The 12,245-nt window shown below is 41.7% G+C and overlaps 1 long non-coding RNA gene across 1 annotated transcript; it reads right to left on the bottom strand.

Annotated features, from left to right (window-relative positions):
* Positions 1–4,054: 4,054 nt before the first annotated feature.
* Positions 4,055–8,586, bottom strand: LOC138788066 (uncharacterized). Its single transcript, XR_011362550.1, has 3 exons — positions 8,531–8,586; positions 7,510–7,561; positions 4,055–4,747 (listed from the first exon to the last, which is right to left on the bottom strand). It is a non-coding gene; the product is annotated as an uncharacterized lncRNA (long non-coding RNA).
* Positions 8,587–12,245: the final 3,659 nt, after the last annotated feature.

Here is a 12,245-nt window from a genome sequence, read left to right as displayed (position 1 = left end):
TGATGTGCTGACAGTATTGCCACAGAACCTCTGTAGAGAGTAGTTAGTTGGTGGAGGAAGTGCAAAGGGAGTTCTAGTTGGATTCTTGTGGAAGGAAGACACACAGAGCAAACGTCTCTGCTGTAGCCAAGCCAGGGCCTGGCTCCTGCCAGAACCCTTGTCCAGGTCCAAAGTGCAGTTCGGAGAGTCTAGTCTAAGACACGTGTGTCAACAGATACAGCTAGAAACAACCAGTTCTTTCAGTATCCTTACTCTACTATGCAGTGCTAAACATTAAAAAGGGATAAGAGTCCAGGAACACCCTAACCCACACCGTGAACCAATCTAAAAGTGCAGGGCAGTATCTTGATATACAAGAGGAACTAGCCTGGATAGGACAAAGCTACCAAGGAAGGTCTACATATCCTATCTCGCAGTGCAGGTAACTGGGACATCCCCGGGAGCTTAGCTTCACCCAGATAACCATGGCTGGGGCTTGTACAACCCTATTAGGATGGGTCTCTCAACACTGTAGTACAAGTAACTTCTCACTCTACAAGTATTCTCTAAAGTTCCAGCAGAGTACATTGCTACATTGAGTTGGGACTCCCTCGACAAACTCTTCTCCTCTACTCTCAACTTTACAAGCACCGCTGCAAGTACCTCTTTCTACTCTAACCGGTGTGTAGGAAAGATATGGGGGCACTCACCATTCTGATGCGTAGACTTTATTTCAATACAGGTTAAAATTCAGCGGATACATCTGTTGCGGCCTTTGCCGTGTTCCCCTTTCCCTTTAATCCCCTTTCTTGTGAGGAACAAGGACCTCAAATCTATTTGTGTTGCTACTAAAATAAGACTGATGCATCATAGCACCACTAAGGGTGTAAATGGACTGATGCATCCTGTTGCTCCAGTTTACGAAAGTTATTGCACTATGGACGATCTAACTATTGCCTATTGCCAAAGTTATTTATAATGTTCCAGTCTGACACGGTGATCTCCGCTGCCACTGGTGTCCATGTCAGGAAAAGTACTGGAAGACTTGAGGTTTTTTTTTAAGTAATTTACAAATCTGTATAACTTTCTGACACAAGTTGATTTGTCCCCAGTAAGTTGTCCCCAGTAAGTTGACATGTCCCCATGTATAACTTACTAACTTTTACTCCACAAATGATGCTCTCTATTTAAAGGGGTTATCCAGCAAAAAACTTTTTCTTTATCAATTGGTTTCAGAAAGTTATATAGATTTGTAAATTACTTCTATTTAAATATTTCAAGTCTTCCCATACTTAACAGCTGCTATATGTCCTGCAGGAAATGTTGTTTTCTTTTCAGTCTGACACAGTGCTCTCTGATGTCACCCTTGTCCAGAGAAGGAGAGGTTTTATATGGGGATTTGCTCTTTCTCTGGATAGTTCCAGTCTGAGACAGAGATATCAGCAGAGATCAGTGTGTCAGACTGAAAACAAAACAATATTTTCTGCAGGGCATACAACAACTGATAAGTAGGAGAAGACTTGAGATTTTTAAACAGAAGTAAATTACAAATCTATATAACTTTATGAAAGCAGTTGATTTAAAAGGAAAATATTTTTGCTGGACAACCCCTTTAACAGCATCTCCCCATCGCCTCTCTGACAAAGCACCTGCAGTCCTACACTGATAAACCAAAATGCTGCTGGGCCTCTAAAAATGTTTATTAGCAAGGTAAAAAATAACTTTGATAACATTGTCCCAGGGTATGTAGTAATAAGCATGTAATGGTCAGCCCTTATGAATGGGACAAAGCTAATCTCCTGCCTAAATACAGTTCCATTTACTTTGGAAGGTATCTGAGACAGTACTGTCTGCAAGTCATACTCTCACTCTGCTCTGTCTGCTGCTTCAAAGGACTGCAATATAAATAGAAATTATATAGATCTATATAAGCAGATGTGAATCCAGCTGTGGGGTTTGGTGTTCCAAGTTCACCAGTCTCCCACAGTCCTGCCCTTTAGTCATCAAATGTCACGTTCCTAGTTGACAGTGGGAGCTGTCACCGCCGGAGTGACCCATGAGACATATCACTAAGTGACAAAAATGAGGATAGGAGGGGGTGACTGAGGATGTGGTGCCGTGTAATAGTGAACTGGCAGTGAAAGTGTTAACAGCTGCCACACAGCTGGGGGTTCCAGTCATTAGAACTGTTCAATCTTTGTAACAGGTTTAACAAGTTCGTAGCCAACACATACTCGGCCCGTCAGTCACAGGGAATAGCTGGCAATGAAACCCGTGTGGCCTTCAAGGCGCAAGGCTATTATCTTTGAGGAGAAAATCAATGAACTGCACCAGTAATTCTGTTACAGATCATTACAGTTTGGGGAAGTTTGGAGATCACTGTTCATGACATTGCTGACCCCATAGCTGTAAGTACAATGATACACAGCGCTGTGTACAGGAAACCTCATATAACCCCACTTCCAGCTGGAAGCGTCAAGAGAGAGGAAATGGGATTATCTCGCCACTATCATGCAGCAGAGCAGAATTTGTCAGACATAACAGAGTAGAATATGTCATTTGGCACCACTCATCATAATAGAATAATGTGCTATCTGTAGTTTTATCACAATGCATAAACAATGCAGCCCAAGAGCTGAATAGAAGCTCATATAGCTGGATGTGTAACACATACTGTATTTGGGCAATGTAGGAACAGATCCTTTGTTGGACTCCATGCTGGGACATAAGCCAAGAAACGCAACATCTAGAAAATAACAAAACAAATGGGAAACATTGCAATAGGAGAAAGGAGAAGGCTCTCACCGCACCGTCTGCTTTCTCCTATTGCATTGTGTATATTGACTGTTCAAGATTGTGCACTACCATACAAAGGAGGACTCACTGTCTCTTTCCCAAACTACAGGTCCACAGTGGTTCCGGCTGATCGGTGTCAGATTTAACTTCTTTCGCTGGGCTTTGCAAACTGAAAACATAATGAAAATGTACATATAATTTTATACAGATCTGTGCAAGGACAGTGGGGTTCAGGGGTATAACTAGGGTGCAGAGATGCAGACCCATAAGGTCTCTATTCTCTGTATAAGGGAATCAGTACCATATATGATAGTTGGGGGATCTGCTACATCATTTTGTATTTGGGCCCAACAGTTTCCAGTGTAGAGGGAAATGTCACAGGTTATGTTCACACAATGTTTTTCAATAGACATTATTTATTTATTTATTTATTTATTTATTTATTTATTTTAACATTCTTTATTTAACGTTTTACATTTTTAAATGTACAAAGACAGTGAAAATAATACAGAGAGTATCATCAAAAATAACATAGAAACACATAGCCCATTTTCATCGGTACAAAGAACAAAAGAAGTAGTATGGGTTGACTTGTAACAAATAAGTGTGCTGTAACATTTGGATTTCCTGCACAGATTACCCATTAGACAGTCAGAACTGGAAATTTAGGATTCAGAAAACAAACAGGCAAACCATCTTACAAACGAACAGACAAACAAACACAAGACATCAGACAAGACAAAAAGGGGGGGGTTGTTGGTTAAAGGGGTTATCCTGTGCTAGGCACAATTTTCAAGTTCATGTTTGCCATGGTCGCCTTTTTACACACCGTTATTCCAAATTAAAATGGTGGCCATTATTTTACAGCATGTGAACACAGCCTCAAAGTAATGCAAAGGAGCAGCAGAGGAGTTGCCCATAGCACCCAATAATTTCTTATAAGATCTGCTTGCTATCTTATCTGATAAATCAAAAGAAAGACTGTAATAGACAGCAAAACCCTGGTGGAACTGTCACCTGTGATCTTCAAAATGGCAACCACTAGAGGATAGGGCCACTTCATTCTGTAGGATCAGAGACTGGCAGCCATAATAAATATAAAAGTGCTTGCACCCCCTTACTCTCAGGGCACCTGTGCATTGGTGCACAAAGTAAGTCGACCCTCAGGAGCTTTTTTTTTTTTAATTTTATTTCTATTGATTTCCAAAACCTCAATATCCAGAAGGCAAATTGACTGATACAGAAGGCAAAACACTGCCTGGATAAAGGCCATGTCAAGAGTACAATCATGGGCTTCATGCACACAAGAACAGGATTATTTTTATTTATTTTTTTTTTTTGCAATGTTTGTTAAGTGTATAAATAGGGCATTAAGCCAAAATAAGATTTCTCCGGAACGTCTTGCTTTCCTTGTGGAGTTTCAGGCTTCTCAAGGGCGAGAGTCCTGTGATAGTAGCATTTATTCTGAAATGCTAACCTACAGCGCCATCTAATGGCCTGCACAAGTAGTCCAGCAGCTGTGCTCCAGAGATAGCCCAGCTGCCTTAGAAGTGGAAAGCAAGCAGGGGGATATGAAAATCAGACATTTCAGTCTTCACAAGAGTTTTGATGCCAGATCAGAAAGCCTATTGGGATTTGTGTTCAAGGCTATATCTTAACACTTGATTCAGTACACACTTTTGTAACTGTGTTATTATGAGATTTTCAAATTTTTTTGCCTTCAGACACATTTTGGCAGCTTTGCCCTTGAACAAGGGTTTTATTTCAACACTTTCAATTTTCCTTAGGCTAAAAAGCAGCCATTTAAATGTAAGCTTTTCTAAAAGCATTAAAGTGTTCTTGTCATTGCTGCATGTACAGTACATTGTTCTTCCTTTGTAGAATACAAGAAGCCGTCTTTACTCCAGTCTGTATAGTCAGCGATGAACTTGTAACCCTCCATCTCATGCAGAAGTTTACCACTGGCCCTATTCTGGGAAAAACAGCAGAATAATGAATACTGATGTGCAACATTTAGTTACATTATAGCGATCATAGCTGGTTATCCTGTAAACTACTTATCTACCCATTCCTCCTCAATTTCCCTGTCATACATAAGTGTTTCTTTTGTTTTTAGAATAGGATATAGAATGTGCATACACTACAATGTACTCAACAACAGTGTGCCCCAACCTATTGCTTTCCAGCTGCTGCAAAACTACAATTCTCATCATACCCTGGCGGCCTTGGGGAACACTGCTCTACAGTCATACGTGCTGTACAGTGCATATTCAATCAGGGGCAATCAGTGCAATGCAAAAATTGTGTATAGCTATGTAAAGGAACAGTGGATTTTGTCAACTCCCTTACTATCTCTTTCCTTACCCCAGGGGCGCTGCTAGGGTCCTAAAACACCTGCATCAATTTGCCACTAACTGTTAAGACTGGATAAAGGGAGAACTGATTTCTGGTCTATTCTAGACAATTTTGATTACATTTAATAGTAATCCCTCTTCTAATACAAGGAACATAAATCTGAATAATAATGTAAGACACGAAAACAAAATGTACCCTATAGACAAAAAAAACCTTTAATGTAAACCCTACTAAAACTATATTTACATAACAAAATAATACCGCCATGCCATGACCACATAATACCACCACCTAACATTTACAGCACAGTTACAGTACATCCAGGGACTCACAAGTGACATCTTCTCTAATTTGTATATTCCTCTTTCGTTGCCCTCACCACTTGGTCCAGGCTGTCACGATTTTTACTAGGCTTCTCTAATCTACGCAGAATGTGTCAGAAACACATCTTAGGCTCTGCACTTTTATAACACCACCTACCCACCTCTATACAAGCTGCCCTTCCATAGTGCTCCAAATGCCCCCTTATGTAGCCCATGCAGTATTAGTTCCCCTAATAGTGCCCCATAAGGAAGTCACCCCATAGTAGTAACCCCACACAGTAGTAAGCCCATTATTTCCCCCTCATGCTTTAGGTAATACTATAATTGTGTCCCAAATAGTAGTTGATTTCCCAATAGTGCCCCATATAGTAGGTAATCCCTCCAAATACTGTCCCCTCTAATTGGCACATTAAATGTACCCTTGGCCCCGGGCTGTGTAGTCCCTCTATATAGTAGATGACCCTCTGTATATTCCCCCTATAGTAGATGCCCCATTGTGTAGTCTCCTTATAGTAGATGGTCCTGTGTGTAGTCTCCTAAGTAGACGACCCTCTTTATAGTCCCTCATAGTAGATGCCCCCCTGTGTAGTTCCCCTATAGTAGATGGCCCCCTGTGTAGTCCTTCTATAGTAGATGTCTCCTGTGTAGTCCTTCTATAGTAGATATCTCCTGTGTAGTCTTTCTATAGTAGATTTCTCCTGTGTAGTCCCCCTATAGTAGATGGCCCCCTGTGTAGTCTCCCTATATTAGATGGCCCCCTGTGTACTCCCCATACAGCAGATTGCCCCCTGTGTAGTCACCCTATTGTAGATGGACCCCCTCCTGTGTAGTCCCCCTATTGTAGATGGACCCCCTCCGGCATATTGACACTGTTGTAGATAGGCCCCCTGCTGTAGCGTCTCAGCACAGTTCTTATGCACCTGGGCAAAGTAACTCACTCAAGTTCTCACAGAAGGGGGTGAAAGAGTCTGTATTGTGTGTTTTTCTCCATTAAGTGTCACTGCTGTATTTATTATATGTACTGTACTATTCACAGCTGAAGGTCTCATGGGTTAACTGTTTTCTGTTAAATGTTATGTTTTCTCCAATCACAAATGTAGGCTTGTTTTCCTCACTTTTCTGCCTATCCTCTTTTTCTCTCATATCCACACACAGCTCCACCAATCACAGGCTAGCTAAGGTTGTCCAGATGATGTAGAGATGGTTTCCAGATGATGTAGAGATGATTTCAGTTGAGCCAAAGAGGATGAGGTTCAGCTTTGATGCTGATGGATCCTGCATCATGACCGACCTCAGCCGCTGAATGTCCTTATAACATCGAAGCGACCAACTATGCCACCTGTACCATATGTCATCTGTTCCATCTGACACCTTTACCATCCAAACCACCTGTCCCATCCATACCACCAATACCATCTATACCACCAATACTATCTATTTCATCAATACAATCTATACCACTAATACCACCAATACCATCTATAACACCATCTAGAGGTAAGACCTTCCCCCGATGATTTCCTCCTCCTATCAGACTGTTCTACAAATCTGTAAATGACAATATATAAAAACTTATCTCTCTAATTTCCTTGCAGTGTCCCAATATCCTCTATAACATCTGAGACCCTCCTGAAGACTCATCTGGTGAGGAGACCCTGATACAGGAGACGACCAGCAGCCGGCACACCAGGTAGAGCGCCCTCCATCCTCATCACACAGACACCATCACTGTGTTCTCATCTCATTCCTACTGTACAGTATATTAGTGTAATATGGAGGGGACAATCAGGGCTGCCATCAGGGCAGTACAGCTGTCTGGGGCCCAGGGCCAAACCAGAAACTAGGGGGCCACCTGAAGTTCACAGCTGTACTACACACACACATCAGAATTCCGCCGATTTTGCTCAGTGTGAACAAACTGTTACAAACTGAGTAGTATTTGGAGTAGTAGTATTTTTAGTGTTCGGCATGGCATTAACCCGTTAGTGACCACTAATACGCCTTTTTACTGAACTAAGAAGTGGCATTATTCCTATACATACGCTTTTTTACTGACCTATTGGAATATGTAAATGCTGCACTCCTTTGTCCGCATCACAGGAGATCAGCTGTCAGGGTAATTGATAAAATGACAGTTCATTCTCCATACAAAATAAATTGTTACATGAAACATAAAAAACTATACATGTTTGGTATTGCCACATAAGCACTTTATATTCCTATGTATTATATTTAATTTTTTTTTCTCTTTTTTTGGTCACAAGTTTACCATTCTCTATTTTTTGTGATATTATAAGGTCAACTATGGCTGCCACTAAAGATATTGGATTGGTGGGTTAATGTTCACTAGGCCACATCATGGCCAGTGAAATGTTTGTATTTTAATTGTTTTTAATAGTTTTTTTGTCCCTTGCATTTATGTGAAATAAATTGTTTTGATATGTGTCATTTGTGAGGAAGGCCGCAACCTAGTGTGATCCTCTCCACTACCTCAGAAACAGATTCCGGTCCAGTCCTGACCAGTCTCATCCTCAAGATTCTTCCTTCTACTTCAGATCTGGGTATATCCTCAAGTCGCTACCCTCAGCTCATTATCGCTAACAGCAAGTATTCTCTTCAGTAGCATTCTACCCGGCATCATTCTCAGGGAACTACTACCTTCATCTTCCATTAAGATTCCTCTCACGCAAAGTGACGCTATCACCCTACGGCCTGTTGCAACATCACCCATCTTCTCAGTTATACTCAAGTCTGCCTATCACTGGTTGCATCCAGAGACTGTTGTTATTGACAACCACCGTGTTAATAAACGCACAACTCCCGTTGTTTCTGAACCCTGGCATTGGTCTAGTTATTGGTGCCTTGACTAAGGGCAACAAAGAATTGTCCTGGGGTCCCGCTTGCTCAAGTTCCCTTGGTCTAGCCCTGCACCCTCGTGCCAATACCGTGACCATAACATCTGACAGTGGCAGCCCGGGTACCACTAACATCTACCTCCCCAGCGGGTTACTCCACTTGCACTCACTATAGTATTGCTTACATGGTGCCAGTCCAATTGTAACAATAGGGGGCTTCACCTGTCATCTCTGACTCTGCACCTCTGGGTAGAGCTTCAGTCATCAAGGGAACACACCTGAAAATATAAAAAATATACTTTTGTAGGTGTCCCAGTGAATGTACAGGCCCCAGCCCTTCTTCATAATTCACATCTCACCATTCTGATTCCTAGCTTATCAAACATTACATGCCCCAGACATTATGAGCTTGAGATCACCATTATGTGATGGCAAGGACAGGTAGGCAGACCAAGTTTGAACTGCCTGCAAAGTCCTCGTCATACTCAACGCTATGAAATTGGTTCTTTATAGTAAAATAGTTCAGTGTACAGTATAAGTAACTGTACTCACTGCACTTACTGACAGCAGCTCCCTGTGTACCTCATAGAGCTAAAATCAGACTTCTCTGCTCTGTGGTGAGTCTATCCATAAGATGGCCGACACGGAGTAGCATGTGACCATGCCCCGCCCCTCCAGTGTTCTTCATTTGCAAATACAGGCTCTGTGGTGGACAGTGGGGGGGCGTGGCATGGTCACATGCTTCTCCATGTCAGCCATCTTGTGGACAGACTCACCACAGAGCAGGGCAGCACAGCCTGGAGAAGGGGAGTGTGATATTAGCTCTATGAGGTACACAGGGAGCTGCTGTCAGTAAAAGGGGTTGTCCAGCGAAAAAAAAAATTCTTTCAAATTAACTGGTGTCAGAAAGTTATATAGATTTGTAATTTACTTCTCTTTAAAAATCTCAAGTCTTCCCATACTTATAAACTGTTGTATGTCCTGCAGGAAGTGTTGTTTTATTTAAATTGTTGTATGTCCCGCAGGAAGTGTTGTTTTATTTACATTCAGAAACAGTGTTCTCTGCTGACATCAGGAACTGTCCAGAGCAGTAGCATATCCCAATAGAAAACCTCTCCTGCTCAGGACAGTTCCTGACATGGACAGAGGTGGCAGCAGAGAGCACTGTTTGTGAATGTAAATAAACAATACTTCCTGTAGGATATATAGTAGCTTATAAGTATGGGAAGACTTGAGATTTTTAAATAGAAGTAAATTACAAATCTATATAACTTTCTGACACCAGTTGATTTAAAAGAATTTTTTTTTTTCCCCTGGACAACCTCTTTTACCCCTAGACGACCCAGGACGTAGGGTTACGTCATGGAAGTCTGTCACCAGACGACCCTGGACGTAACTGTACGTCCTGGGTGGTTGTCCTGCTATGAAGCATTCCGTTCCGGAGCGCGCTTCATAGGAGGTGGGGGCCTGCTGCAGTGAGCAGCCGGGACCTCACCGGTAATGACACGCTGCAGCGATCGCGCTGCCGCGTGCCACTAACCCCTTAAACGCTGCGATCACGGCGCGACCGCTGCGTTTAAGTGTAAGTGACAGGGGGAGTCCCCTGTCACTTACCGATCGGGACCCCCGCAGTATGACTTGCCTCTTGCCTATGACTTCACCTGCCTCTGTGCGGTCCGATCGGCGACCTGCTACACTGAGCCTGCACAGGCAGGCTCAATGAGCAGAGCGCCGATAACACTGATCAATGCTATGCCTATGGCATAGCAATCATCAGTGTAGAAATCAAACTAGTGAATGTAAAAGTCCCCCAAAGGGACTTCAAATGTGTAAAAAAAAAAAAGTTCAAAACACTATTACACTACCCCAAAACCCCTCCCCCAATAAAAGTTGAAATAACCCCCCCTATCCCATTATATAAATAAAACATATAAAAATAAATAAACAAATAAACATATAATATACCGTAGCGTGCGTAATTGTCCGATCTATTAAAATATAACAAGCGTCATTGTGATCGGTAAACGGCGTACACGAAAGAGGGAACAAAGTGAGCGGATTACCAATTTTATGTTACATTATATATTTAAAAAAATCAATAAAAAGTGATCAAAATGTCCGATCTTCACAAATATGGTATTAATAAAAACTAGAGATCATGGCGGAAAAAATGACACCCCATACAGCCCCGTAGGTGAGAAAATAAAACTGTTATAAGTGTCACAATAGGCCCATTTTATTAATATTTAATTGCCAAAAAAAAGGATTTCATAAAAAAAAAATATATATAACATTAGAGAATCTGTGTAACCTGCATATGGTTGTGTTTGGGCTGACCTATAGAATAATTGTATCATGTCACTTTTACTAGATGTGCATTACGTAGACACAGGAACCCCCCAAACGTTACCATATTGCATTCTTTTTTACGATTTCACCTATTTATATCTTCATAAATAATATATTTGGAATTCCATCATACATGTTATGGTAAAATGAAAGACGCCATTACAAAGTACAACTATTCCTGTAACAAACAAGCACTTACATGGCTTGTAGATAGAAAACTGAGAGTGCTAGAGCTCTTAGAAGGGGAGGAGGGAAAAACGAAAACACTAAGATCAAAATTTGCGCGGTCCACTGGGTCATTTTGGGCCTGGTCCTCAAAGGGTTAATGCAGTGAGTACACTTACTAATACTGCACACTGAACAATTTTACTATAAAGTGGCCAACCCCTTTTAACTTGGATCAGCTCTGGGCCTGCACAGAAATATTATTACACTTAATATATAAAGTATCAACTGTAAAAAGACATGTAAAAGCACACCACATATAATATCACTTTACATATTACGCAAATAAAGACAAGGCTGTCAGTATTCTTCAAAATCAGCAGCCACTGATCGTCTCCTGATCACTTAAATGTGATCTGCACACAATAAACAGAGACTAACTGCTTGCGGCTTAATCACATGGGTGGCCCATACCACGTTGCGGGGTGCTGCAGATGTTAAGAGGTTAGGTGAGTATGGTGGAGGGACCTGGCTACTAACTTTACTACTGAGGATGCTACCTACATAGGGGGAACTGGCTACAGCGCATACAATCTACAGGGTCCCCATTGGCTACAGAGAATGCTACCTACATATGAGGCCTGGGTACTGGGGATGCTGATTATTATCATTTGGGGAACTTTATTTAGGGAAAAGTTAACAGGTGGAGCTGGAAGAATGGGAAGCCTGAGATGTTTGCCTGGCAGATTTTCCAAAAGATATGATCAGGGCTGATTCTGGGGCCTCTGCACCCCCCATTTTGTTAAGTGAAAGTTAACTAAAATGACAGCAGGGGGAACATTATGCCACCCCTGCAGGACCGCAGAATCTGCCGCCTGAGGCGGAATACTCGATCGGCCTCATGGCAGAAGCGGCCCTGGATGTGATGGCTGGTAGAAATAATCTGGGTCGGATAGAAACAAAAAGTAAATGGCCTCTTGGAGCTGTAGTTTTACATGGTGAAATTTTGATAAATTGGTAGTTTTGATTACTAGGAAAATAAAGCCCCCAACAGTTGCTATACAGGTATGATAGGCTTAGAACAGGTGACAGATGTACTTTAGGTTTTCATAAGTGATAAAAAGGGGTATTTTTAAAGCAGTGGCCCAAAGAAAACAATGGGATACTTCAAGGATACTTTTTGTTGTTACATATTTATATGGTTTACATAGCGTCAGACGACAGCCACGTTGTCAGTGTAAACAGCTAAGTTAATAATCACAAGTGACAAGTAATGACAGATGGAAATTCTGAGGAAGAAAGTCAGGTGAACAGTACTTCAGTGAGCTGCACAATTTTTTCTGTACATAGTATAAGAGAATTGTGGTGACCCCCCGATGATGTTGTAGAGATGGGACGGCCGGTCACTTGCTAGATGGAAGTG

This window comes from Dendropsophus ebraccatus, chromosome 4, assembly GCF_027789765.1.
Source record: "Dendropsophus ebraccatus isolate aDenEbr1 chromosome 4, aDenEbr1.pat, whole genome shotgun sequence".
NCBI classification, from domain to species: Eukaryota; Metazoa; Chordata; class Amphibia; order Anura; family Hylidae; genus Dendropsophus; species Dendropsophus ebraccatus.
This window is presented reverse-complemented; position numbering and strand designations above follow the sequence as displayed.